The sequence below is a fragment of the Pipistrellus hanaki genome, assembly GCF_964339955.1.
Source record: "Pipistrellus hanaki genome assembly, chromosome: X".
Classification (NCBI taxonomy): Eukaryota; Metazoa; Chordata; class Mammalia; order Chiroptera; family Vespertilionidae; genus Pipistrellus; species Pipistrellus hanaki.
Window position 1 is genome coordinate 13,929,531 of NC_140524.1, and position 12,106 is coordinate 13,941,636.

At 39.1% G+C, this 12,106-nt stretch overlaps 1 long non-coding RNA gene across 1 annotated transcript in view; it reads left to right on the forward strand.

The window, feature by feature from the left end:
- The window catches only part of LOC311615777, a 154,217-nt gene that overhangs the window by 101,676 nt on the left and 40,435 nt on the right, over positions 1-12,106 (forward strand). Inside the window, exons 2-3 of the long non-coding RNA XR_014793807.1 lie at positions 4,151-4,264; positions 9,854-9,953. This is a non-coding gene — a long non-coding RNA (uncharacterized lncRNA). The remainder of the gene's footprint in view (positions 1-4,150; positions 4,265-9,853; positions 9,954-12,106) is intronic.

A 12,106-nucleotide genomic window follows, 5' to 3' on the forward strand; every position in this document is an offset into this window, starting at 1 on the left:
ACTAGTATCCATATCAAATCAGACTGATAACAAATGGGATGGATTGAATGACCATCTCAAGGTTTGGGTTTCAGGAGGGCTTATGTAGCTGTTTATAGATGGGAGACAGGGTGCTATACTAACAAATGAACTAATAACATTCAGGCCTATGATATACTTTCATTTTCTAACTCTTTGTTTCAATATTATCTGTGACTAGTTTTGCTGTCTTCGTGTCTCTGTTTAGTTTGTTACAAAACTAGCTATTGTAAAATTCTCTGAGGTGAAAAAAATAGTGAAAGGTAAGAACCTTAGGGGAAAAATGGGTCATTGGCTCAGAGAATGGGTGTGTGAAGGGCATTCTATATCCTTAACTACTTTGAGTCACACAAATTGGCCTTTAATGCAGTTTTTGTGAGTGGGAAGGTATCATAATCTGCATAGGTCCTTACTGGGAATGTGGCTTATTTCTTAATTCAGAGTCTGGTTAGGGGAAGATTATGGGCCTGGGTTATCCATATCTCAATTGAGAAGGTTGAGGCTTGTATCAATTTATGGCAGCGCCTTGAGTTGGCAGAGCTTGTAAACCAGGTCTGCAATGGCAATGCCTTTGCCCCAGAAGAGTTTTCAGATTGTTACAGAAAACTGGAGAAGAACCAAGCAATGCTTAGAGAGATGGAGTTACATTTATTATTAGTTTTATTATTACCCACAGGCCCAGAGGAATATGTCTCTCAAATTCTGGGTGAAGTCACACAGGAAGTTTCCTGTATTTATACCTTTTTATCCTTTTTGTCTTTCAAATATGGGGTTTTCCGATCCCCTTTGCAAGTTCTTAAAGAGCCCCTATGTGCTAGGGCTTTGAGACCTCAACCAAAAGCTTGGCCTGGTGCCAGCACTGATAACTTCATCTGGGAAAGGTTTAATGCCCTCTCTGCAATGGGAGTAGTCTTATTTTCCTTATTATTTAAGCAGGCATTTACAGAAGCTATAATATCAATAGCAGGGTTAAAATTTCAAACAGCAGTTTTTATATAAGATAGATGCTTCAAGATCTCCAGGTAATGTTGAACATTCTCTGATACTGAAAAAGAATGAATGTTACATATTCTTTCCCAGAGCCCATTATTTATGCAAAGTGCAATTCTTGGTACAGCATAGGGAACATGATCATACAATATGATTTTTCTTTGGCCTTTTGATGACTGGCAACATAAAATTTTTCTGTTAGCTCGGATTCAAACTCTAAATTAATTTGCACATTACTGAAAGCATTACAAAGCATAAATCAGTTCATTTTTTAAAGTTCCTATATGATATTTTGAGAACAGCCAAATTCTCTTGGTTGTCTGGTCTCTTTCCTACTGCCTGCCACATTTTGTGGCAGGGTAAATAACTATAGAGAAAAAGCAGGTTTTCAGTTGAAGCTCAGATTACTCTGTCACCCTTCCTGCGTGGCAGGCAGATCCTTGCTGACATGGAGAATGAAGACAAGAAGATTACTTCATTATAGCGTGTCCTGATCAATTACAAACATCTAGGTCTTAGGTATGTCCATCTGCTTTTCTGGTATGGCCCTGGACATAGCTGTAGGTTATGAAAACAAGGATTGTGTTGCCTTAGCCCTCAGGAATTAGCAAGGGAGAGGTTTTCAAACCCTCAGGGTTGTTCTTCTGCAGTATGTTTCTGTTTAAGTCAATGTGTTCAAGCTGGACATTCTTAGGAAATAATCTAATTTATCCCTTCTTGTTCCAAAGGTCCAGAGAGGGCAAGTGGTTTGTACAAGGACACAACATAAATTGACTGTAGAGTCAAGTCTAGGTCCCGGAGAACCTGTTAGGTCTCAAACAGTGAAGCCCCATGTGATAGCACTAATGTTTAGTTTTACCAGCAAATGCTTTTCTCCACTCTCTTCCAGTATTCAGGGTTGCCCTATCCTATTGAATTCACCTCTTTGTTAATAGTAAACTGGCCTCCGGAGGAATCCAGGTTTATGCCAGTTGTCCCTAGGCCATTCTTTGTAACTTCAAGGACCTTCTAAGAAATTTTTGTTTATTTGGTCACTTAATTTTCACAATACCCCAATGAAGTAAGGGCCATTGTTTTCTTTGGGGCTTAGAGAGGCAACATAACATACCAAAGGTCAGACAGATATTAAATGGTATAGTTGGGATTAGAATTAGGCAGTCTGGCTTCCAAGCCCACCTTTTTACTATGCTATACATATCTACCTGAGATCCGTGGAACAAGGTGTGCTTCAGAGAATTAAATTTTTCAAAATTTAAAAAGATAATATATTACAATATCATATATCACATAAAACAGGGCAGCACACACAATCAAATCATTTTATACAGTGAAATATATGAATATACACATTATGTAGGATAAATATTATAAATCTCCTCCTACCTCCAATTGAAGTCAGTTTTGCCACAAAATGAGTTAAGGAGAAATGCTCCATGATCAGCTCTACTTTAATTTTGACAATACAGACAGGCAGCTGAGGATTTATATTACTATTGTCAACATAGCTTTCATATTGTTCCTGTCTTGTTTGACCCTACAGCTGGCTGCCCAAGTTAGGGCCAGCATCACTCTTCACCTGAGCATTAAAATAGCCTGTCTTTGGACAACAAAAGTGACAATGAAAAGGATTCTTAAAGATAGGAGAGATTGGTTAGCATTACAAGGGTCTCTCAGGTCTTTGACTATGTTGTCAGTCATATGCAGATTTTACCAGATCCTAAACTTTCTTTAATGAATCATTTTTTTCTGTGTTCTGGAGTGTTAGTTGCTATGCATTGGTTTCATCACTGGGTAAAATGAGACTATCATCTTTTTAAAAATATATCTTTATTGATTTTAGAGAGGAAGGGAAAGGGAAAGAGGGGTAGAAACATCAATAATGAGAGAGAATCATTGACTGGCTGCCTCCTCCACAGCCCCTACAGGGGATCAAGTGTGCAACCCAGGCATGTGCCCTTGACCAGAATCAAACCTGGGACCCTTCAGTCCACAGGCCAATGCTCTTTCCACTGAGCCAAATCAACTAGGGTGAGATTATCATCTTATCCACTTTCTAAATCAGTGTGCTTTAAAGCTATTGAATTGTCATTCCCCTGCTTCAGTTAGCTTTAGAGCTATCAAATTGCCATTCCCTTGCTTCAGGTAAGAAGGGAGTGTACCACAAGTGGCTACAGAGCAAAGGAAGCTGGGTTATATTCATAAGTTATTAAAACATCAAAAGTCCCTGGCTCTGTATAAGAGAAAACTTTGTAGAACTAGAATCTGTGATCTGAGAAGGACCCAGGCATGTGCCCTTGACCAGAATCAAACCTGGGACCCTTCAGTCCACAGGCCAATGCTCTTTCCACTGAGCCAAATCAACTAGGGTGAGATTATCATCTTATCCACTTTCTAAATCAGTGTGCTTTAAAGCTATTGAATTGTCATTCCCCTGCTTCAGTTAGCTTTAGAGCTATCAAATTGCCATTCCCTTGCTTCAGGTAAGAAGGGAGTGTACCACAAGTGGCTACAGAGCAAAGGAAGCTGGGTTATATTCATAAGTTATTAAAACATCAAAAGTCCCTGGCTCTGTATAAGAGAAAACTTTGTAGAACTAGAATCTGTGATCTGAGAAGGACATCCCCCATTCTGTATTTAATGGTATGGTGGTAACTCCTTTGAAGCTACTATCTTGGTCTTTTGAAGTTGAAAATTTGGTTCCTCTTGCTGATAGCATGAGTGGCATGGGTAAAAATGATTGTCCACATGTGGGTAGCACTGTCCATAATACAAATACTGACCCTTCATGGATGTGTATAAATCTCAAAGCAGCTTTCAGATCGACAGAGGCACCAGCAACCTCTTGACAGCCTGACACAATAGCCCTGAGATGAACTCAGAAATATTTTATTATCCATAGAACAAAAAATTAAACTGTTAGAGCTAAATTCTTATATTCTTCAGTGTGTACTTAAATTTTTCCCAAATAAGATTTACTAAATTCAGAAAATTTAATCAGTGGTTGAACAATTTATTAACGATAGATGAAACAATGTGGATATCAAAAGATTAAAATATTATTATAGAGATGATAAAAACATAAACATCTGTAAACTGATGAAGAAAAAATGTATGTAAAATGCTTCTTTTTTACCCAAACCAGAGTTAAAACTAATGAAAAGCTAAATACAAAATGGACAACTACAAAGAGCAAAGTATCCCTGAGCAGGCTACACATGAAGAAATATAAATCTATGAAGAAATATACAATATAAAGGTAGGTCAACAGGTGAAGCAGACATAATATGAAGTATTGCAATATTTAAAGCATTTTTATATATTCAAAAATAAGACTACATTTTAAATAAATGCAGTTCATTGTATATCAATTATGTTCACTGTGGACACTTTGGTAAAAGGAAGACCCCATAAGTAGGAGCAGGTAACACATGACAGAATAGGCTTTAAGACAACATAGGCAATTTTCATACATTAGCCACTACAATATATAAATGACATCTTCTGTAACCATGGAATTTTAGTTCCAAGAAAAATTTTTCTGAGGATGTAGTAATTTTTTTATAGGGGCCATAGCCCATGTATTGCACATATTTGCAACTTAAAAGTAGCCAAAGTAGGCCCTGTTGTTCTCTCCCAACTTAGAAAGTCCTGGAAGTGAAGAAACTTCACCTCCAAAGGTATGAGTGCAACCCATGCAGCATTGATGTCCTCCTCAGTACCAGTCCAATTACTACAGCACCAGGCATTTATGCTATAATTTTACTTTTGTCAATACTTTCACTTCTATTAATTGTAATTTTAACATAGTGATGGCCCTGTGTGGGATAAAACAGGCATTATTATTTCCATATCAATAAGTTAAGAAATTAAGCCCTGGAAAATATAAGGCACTTAAATCACTAATATGAATATTAGGCTAGGCTTTAATTTTCAGTTTAAGACACATCTCTGATCTCTGAGGGCAGGGCAAGACTGTGACAGTCTCATAGGAGTGTAAGTCTGCCACAGTGTCCTCCTTATCCTATCTAATAAAGAGGGAATATGCTAATGGATCCTCATGTCATAGCAAAGATGGTGGTGCCCACAGCCAATAAGGAGGGAATATGCTAACTGACTGCCCCACCCTAGAAGATAGCGGATCCCACAGCCACAAGATGGTGGTGCCCAGTCCCCTCAGCCCCAACTGGTTGGCAGGCATGCAACAAGGCCAGGCTGGCCCCTGGAGGCAGCCTGGCCTCTCTGCATACCTGCCCCTGGGGTCCCCCAGTCCCCTCAGCCTCCCAGCCTCCCAGGGCCAGCTCAAGGTGCAGGCAAGCCTTGGATGGCTGCTTCCCAGCTGATGACTGAGGTTCAAGCAAGCCTCAGATGTCAGCTGCCCAGCCACCCAGAGCCAGCCCAAGGCACAGGCAAGCCTCAGATGTCAGCTGCCCAGCCTACCAGGGCCTCACAAGGCTCAGGTAACCAGGGCTGGCCAAGGCTTGCGCTGCAGGCAGTGGTAGCAGCAGAGGTGTGATGGAGTCACCTTCCCCTGATCGCCTGGTCTCCTCCCACCCCTGAGGGCTCTGGACTGTGAGAGGGGGCCGGCCAGGCAGAGGGAACCTTCTCCAGTGTGTGAATTTTCTTTCTTTCTTTTCTTAAAAGATGTGAACCTCTTTATTAGATTTCTTTAGATAAATCAGAGTCCTCTCTATTTCTTATATTTGGGCTTTGTCTTGCTCTCTCATTTTTTAAAAGATAAATCTTTATTATTCAGATTATTGCAGTGTTCCTCTTCCCCCCCCCCCATTACTCCCCTCCACCCAGTTTTCACCCCACCCTCTGCCCTTACCCCCCCCCATTGTCCTCATCCATAAGTGTACGATTTTTGTCCAGTCTCTTCCTGCACCCTCCACACCCCTTTCTTCCTAAGAATTGTCAGTCCACTTCCTTTCTTTTCTTTCTTTTTTTTTTTTAAATTTCTTTATTGGTTATGGTATCACATAATTGTCCTCATCCCCCTATTCCCATCCCAAACCCCTCCCCACGTATGCCCCCACCCCTCTCCATTCCCTTTCTATGCCCCTGATTCTATTATATTCACCAGTTTATTCTATTCATTAGATTTTTATTCACTTGATTTTTAGATTCACTTGTTGATAGATATGTATTTGTTGTTCATAGTTTTTATCTTTACCCTTCTTCTTCCTCTTCTTAAAGAATACCTTTCAACATTTTATATAATACTGGTTTGGCAGTGCTGAACTCCTTTAGCTTTTTCTTATCTGTGAAGCTCTTTATATGACCTTCAATTCTGAATGATAGCTTTGCTGGGTAGAGTAATCTTGGTTGTAGGTTCTTGCTATTCATCACTTTGAATATTTCTTGCCACTCCCTTCTGGCCTGCATAGTTTCTGTTGAGAAATCAGTTGACAGTCCTATGGATATTCCCTTGTAGATAACTGTTTTTCTCTTGCTGCTTTTAAGATTCTCTCTTTGTCTTTTGCTCTTGGCATTTTACTTATGATGTGTCTTGGTGTGGTCCTCTTTAGATTCCTCTTGATTGAGGTTCTCGGTGCTTCATGGACTTGTAAGTCTATTTCTTTCACAAGGTGGGGGAAGTTTTCAGTCATTATTTCTTCAAATAAGTTTTCAATATCATGCTATTTCTCTTCTTCTGGCATCTCCATAATTCGGATGTTGGTATGCTTGAAGTTGTCCCAGAGACTCCTTACACTATCTTCATATTTTTGGATTCTTTTTTCTTTTTGCTTTTCTGGTTGGGTATTTTTTGATCTTCATATTTCAAATCTTTGACTTGATTCTTGTGTTCCTTTAGTTTCTTGTTGGATCTCTGTATATTATTCTGTATTTCAGTCACTGTATGCTTAATTTCTAATTGGTCCTTTTTCATATACTTGATGGTCTCACTAAATTTATTGGCAGTTTCTAGAAAATTTTTAAAAACCTTGTAACTGTGGTTTTGAACTCTATATCCAGGAGTTTGCTTTCTTCCATTTCTGTCATTTGTGACCTGTTTTTTTGTCTCTACATTTTGTCTGCTTCCTTGTGTTGATAGAGTGGCTTTGTGTGCTAGGTGTCCTATAGGGCCCAGTGGCTCAGCCTCCTCAATTACCTGAGGTGGACACTCTTGGTGCACCCCTTTGTGAGCTGCATGCACAGTCTTGTTGTAGTGAAGCTCTTTTTAAATTAAATATATTTTATTGATTTTTCCACAGAGAGGAAGGAAGAGGGATAGAGAGCTAGAAATGGCGATGAGAGAGAAATATCGACCAGCTGCCTCCTGCACACCTCCTACCGGGGATGTGCCCACAACCAATGTAGATGCCCTTCACCAAAATTGAACCTGGGACCTTTCAGTCCACAGAATGTTGCTCTATCCACTGATCCAAACCGGTTTTGGCTGTAGTTAAGCTTTGATTGATGTTGGTGTCACTGGGAGGAATTGACCTCCAGGCCAATTGGCTGTGAGGATCAGCTGGGTCTATGCTGGGAGAACTTCTGTGCTGGGGACACCCTTATAGGGCAAGACTTGCTTCAGTGGAGCTTTGGTGCTCATTGAGTCTGCCCCTTGAGTGAGTCCTTATGGATCTGAGGAGTTGTAATCTGGATGGTCCCATTCTGACTACTGGGTACACTGTCTCTTGGATCTCCAAGAAAGTGCTAATTTAGCCTCTGCCTGAGGTCACCCAGCAGGATCTATGGAGAGATCTGAAGATTCCTCTTCTTTGTTTAGGGTTTGGAGGTGCCCAGATGAGGCCCAGCTGTGAAGCAATGCAAGCTGCTTTGGGGTCTTGGGCCTTCTTTTGGAAGTTCTGGCACTCTCTGACCCAGCTTCAGTTTGTTAGGTAATTTTAGATTGCAAAGGGCCAAACCATTCATGTGCAAAGCCTCTGAGCACAGCTTGGGTGGGCGGGGTCTCAGGGAATCAACAGAGTGGAGCAAACAGTTAAGGCTGATTTCAGCCCTGCCCTAATAGGCCCCTGGGTCTCAGTGTACCTCAGTAATTGCTGCAAGCATCTCTGATAGAAAGCCGCCCTGGAGTTCCACCCAAAGCCAGACAGTCCAGTATCTTCCCATATGAGTCTGGGTCCCCAGAGTCTCACCCGGAACTGGAGTTCAGAGCAGTGAGTCAGGAGCTTGTGTTTCCTTCTAGATTGAAAAAGACACCTGCATCCTCAGTTGCCAGTCCTTTCTGCGCACGCACCACTGTACCTGTGCGTGCACTTTACTTCCACAGCTCCTGTAGTCGTGGTGTGGTTTTCTCTTTTCTTCTAGTTGTAGAATTTCCATTCAGCCAGCCTTCCTGTGGTTCTGGATGATGTCCATTTTGTCTTTTACATGTAATTTTGAAGTGGTTGTGTAAGGCAGCAAGTTCAGGTGTTTACCTATGCCGTCATCTTGGTTTCTACCAGTGCATGGATACTATATATTCTAGTATACTATACCTCTAGTATACTATAGGTACTTAATACCCATCTTCTTTTTTTTCTTGTTCATTTTACTTGGGAGGAGAATTGGAATGTTTCAATTCATCTTTTACTTCATAAAATAACAAACCATCTCAACAAGGTTGCATCTTTCTTGCTTTTAGGGCTAATAATATAACCAGATTTTTTTTTCCAAACTGTTTTTTTTTTCTGATTAATTTGAATAGTGTTAACCCTTCAAAATTCCAAACTTATAATTTATCCCATCCAGTTGTCATTTGCTTTTGATGAAATGACATGACTACAAAAATAAAATAAAATAAATTAAGAATATTGTTATACATTTTGATTGAAACCAATCACTGATATCACTATTTTTATAGGGCCATAGCCTATGTATTCCAGATGGAATATTGGGGGAGGCAAATTAATTTCTTTGGTGAGCAGAATACTACTTTTACTGATGCATTCATTCATTTATACTTTATACCCCTAGGTTCACTGGGGACCTTAGATTCTGTATAGATTTCTTCTCCCTGTTAATGAATAGCTCCAGAATTTTTTTTTTTTTAGCAGTTTCACCATGACAGAAAATACCACAATTCAACCAAGAAGACAAACATGTATTTCCTGCTCTCCTATGGGAGTCTGTTATGGCTTCCTTTTTGCTCTCTCTCTGAGTGGCAGTATGGAAAAGGTGAAAAAACACAAACTTTAGAGTAAAACTGATTTGAATTCAAATTCCTGCTCCTCCAGTTACTAACTGTAGAATCCAAAATGAGTAATTAAATCTCCTCAAGCCTCAGTTTTCACATGAATATAATAGGGTTAATATCAGTATTGACTTTATGGGATTAAATAACATAAACATGAGCCAAGAACTAGGCTTAGTGCCTGGTTCAAATGTTAGGAGCTCTTATTCCTGATATGAGCAAGATTGAGTTGAATTTGTCCAGTCAAGCTTTAGGGCCATTGGATAGGGCTGAACTGTATAAGCTTGTGCTTGGGTGGCATTATGGCCAAGTTAATTTCCAGCAATGTAACATTTCTGGGTCAAAGGACATGTGAGTCTTAAATTGCTGTGGATAATGCAAAATTGATTTCTTAAAAGATGGTATCTATTTATACTCTCACCAATACTATGTGACAAGCCTATTTCCCTCATCATCAGCAGCACAGGGTATAATATTGCTTTGTGTTTTGTTGATCTGATAAGCAGAAAATGTTAGTACATTGCTTTGATGTACATTTATTTGTAAGTGATACATAATATTTTCTTATGCTTACTTTAAAAAAAAACATCCATTTGGGTACTGTGGTTTTAGGGTTAGTTGCATTCAAATGGTTCTCTACAGGGTAAAGTATGGGAGATACCAGTCAAAGATGCTCTTTGGATCATTGCATTCCTCTGTTTCTAGGGACCTCAAGGGCCTGAAAGAACTATTTCCCATCTCAGTTGGACTGAGCATGCTGCTATCCTGTCACAGCAACTTTAAGATCCCTTGCCTCTGGTTCCAGGTTCATTCAGCTAAGAAGTCAAAGAAATGACTTGCATTTCCAACTCTGCCATTTACTTACCATGGGAATGTGGTAAAATCACCCACACTTTCTTAACCAACGCATACATTTCTTTTTTGTCAGTGTCAATAAAGGGTTAGGATTTCCCATTTTAGAGCCTCACTATACTTAGGGTTGTCAGACAAAATATAGGATAAACAAATTAGTTAAATTTGAATTTAAATAAACAATGAATATTTTTAGTATGTCCTATGTAATATAAAATTTTCCCCCTAAATTTGAATACCCTAGCTTCCGTGCAGGTTTTCTATATACTTTTTGCATCATCATATCAGACTTTCTGAGCCTCAGTATCCTCTTCTGGAAAATGGAGCCAATAACATCAGACCTAAAACCCTCATAGGGCTCTTGTGGTTGTGAAATGGGATAGTGCATATGACATTGGCAAATTATGATATGCTCTTCAAATATTAGATGATAATATCAATATTTAGATGTAGTATGTGTAAAATTGGCATTATAAAGGGGCTCTTCAAATGAGAACTCCTCTTCCTCTCTTTGCCCACAATAAAAAATAGGTTCGGACTGTTGTGTCATAGAGTGAGTCATCATTATCCTTTCCTACACAACAATGTTTCATATTTTGCAATAAATAAGCACTTGATTTTAAATATAACTTTCTGTTAAATCAATATTTTAAAAAAACACGTCTGCATAGGGTAATTATTTTCCCTGAAGAGCACCAGGAATACACTGCAGCCTCCTTCCTGCTTAACAGTGTGTAGTGATAAAAGGTCTATCACCCTCAGAATGCTTATTATGGTGACAAATCACTCGGAGAAGAAGGAAATGATTTAGTACCTGCTCAATTCCATTTATTCAGATCTCGTGCATTCCAAATATGAGACATGCAGCCTGTTTGGAGAGCAAGTGGAAAGCAATGTTTTGGGGAATGGTACTGGCTCGCTTTTCCACCTGGATATCGTTTTCAAATTGTAGCGGAGCAATTAAATTTTTTATTACTGAAGTTTGATTGCCTCCTTCCCGCTACCACCGCTCCCCAAATAGCAATTCTCTTGTATTCTCATAGAAGTGACTCCTGCTATAACTTTAAGAGCATGAAAGCAAATGTGGAGAGGAGGTCAGTGTGGAGGGCACCCAGCAGGTTTGATGTGTCAGTGGATAAATGATGGGATCACATCTGGAACAGTTTGGTGAATAAATAAAATGTGAAACCTCATATATCACTGCCCACCTTCCAATCTGTAAGGGAAAGAGCAAATAAATTCTTTAATGACCTTGTAAAGCACATAAAAGATATTGAATAAACTCTAGAAATTTTGTGGCTAAAAGTGTTCATATAAAATAACAAATTTAAGAGTGGGAAAATGCTTGAAATATAGGATTAGACTTCCTCATAAAGTGCTGTTTTATTTTATGTGTTATTTATTAGTCCACACTTATATAGCTTTGAATAATGTAATTTAGATTTTAACTGTGTTATAGAAGCATTCTTCCTTCAGATATGTTCCCAGAGGAGTTTTATATTTACAATGAGTGAAGTTTGTTCTTGATTTTTATGGTTTTCCCTGCTACAAGATTCTGACATCTATAGCCATAATTAATTTATGCCTATTTCCATTGGCATTAACTTTAGGAAATATTTGAGACAACATTGGTATAAGAAATTCTATCTGCCAAATATTCATTAGAATTGAGGTGCAATTCTGGGCTCCTTAAGACAGGTTTGGAAGTGGGAGGGGGTGAAAGTGATATGTCACGACTCTGTCAAGGATCCATCACATATAGCATTTACTTAAAGGTGTCATCTATGTGTATTTCATATTAAATGGCAATTGGCAAGCAGGTGGTCTCCTGGTACAGAAATTCTAGTTTCTGTCTTTTCCCTGTCCGTATGACCTCATATAAGCTTGTTCTCTCTCTACCTCTATTTCTTCATCAACAAAATAAAAGAAGGTGGCCCTATATGCTTGCCAAGGGCCCTTCCAGTTCTGACACTTCTGAATTCTCATATTTGCCTTTTTGTATAGGCAGCAATTCTCTGACCGACAGATAAGTCTGATCATAGTAATGAGAGACATGAGCAAATAAAATCCTTCCATAATTCATTTTATGATCATAAAAGGAAAAAA